This window comes from Callorhinchus milii, unplaced genomic scaffold (assembly GCF_018977255.1).
Source record: "Callorhinchus milii isolate IMCB2004 unplaced genomic scaffold, IMCB_Cmil_1.0 Scaffold2, whole genome shotgun sequence".
Classification (NCBI taxonomy): Eukaryota; Metazoa; Chordata; class Chondrichthyes; order Chimaeriformes; family Callorhinchidae; genus Callorhinchus; species Callorhinchus milii.
In genome coordinates, this window is record NW_024704743.1 from 40,308,614 (window position 1) to 40,309,618 (window position 1,005).

General features: G+C 39.2%; 1 non-coding gene across 1 annotated transcript; it reads right to left on the reverse strand.

Annotated features, from left to right (window-relative positions):
- Window positions 1–459: 459 nt before the first annotated feature.
- On the reverse strand, window positions 460–531 carry trnat-ugu. Its single transcript has one exon. It is a non-coding gene; the product is annotated as a tRNA-Thr (tRNA).
- Between the last annotated feature and the right edge of the window lie 474 nt (window positions 532–1,005).

Consider the following 1,005-nt stretch of genomic DNA (forward strand, 5'->3'; position numbering starts at 1 on the left):
CAGGCCGTGTCCTCTGGTTTTACTATTGTGGACAAGTTGAAACAGCCTGTCATGATCTATTTTGGCTTGTCCCTTTAGAATCTTAAAGACAGAAATCATGTTGCCTTTCAATCTTCTCTTTTCCAGCGTGAACATGCCAATTTACTTAGTGGGCAATGTTTCGTGATCTTAAACTATGAGAATAAATGACCTATCAAGCTAGCTGAGACTAATAATAATAATAATAATAATCCTTGCATTTGATATAGCGCTTTTCACGTCGGGAGGACGTCCCAAAGCGCTTCACAGAACACACTGTAAAGTGAATTGACTGTATATTTGTGGGCGAACGCGGCAGCCAATTGCACACAGCAATGTCCCACAAACAGTCGTAGATTGAAAATGACCAATTTATTATTGTTTTTGGTTTTTGGAGGGATTATTATTAGGCGTGTGGAGTAAGGAAACTTGCCCAAGGTTTCGCCCTGCCTGGAATTGAACCCAGGACTCTCGCTTACAAAGCGAGTGCTCTAACCACTGAGCTACAGGACTTCACAGAGTAGGTGGAATAATGAGTCTCTGGTGAGCAATTCAACTCTTTGAAAGTACTGAATTAACTTCATGGACTCCTCAGAAATGTCAAACATTCAAAACATGCTTGTCATGAAAGAATCAGCATAAATTACATCTTGCATCAGAAAAATAATTTTACAGTATAAAGTAGGTCTGCTGTACCTGCAGCTGTACTTTGTGTTACTGATGTCAAACATACCCACAAATTCATTTTTTCTGCAAGTTCAGTGATGTTTCACTTAAGCATGCATACATGAGATCTTTCTACTCAAATCTGTATTCCTTAGGTGGATAGTTTCAGCAGCAAGCTTTCCCTGATTGATAAGTAGGCAATCAAGAACACTCCTCAGCAAGATTGCTTTTTTCCGATACAGTTAACTCTTCATGAACACAGAACGAGTTTGTATCAGGATTTGTACATAATGCTGTAGGAACAAAGAATCTATTCACAGC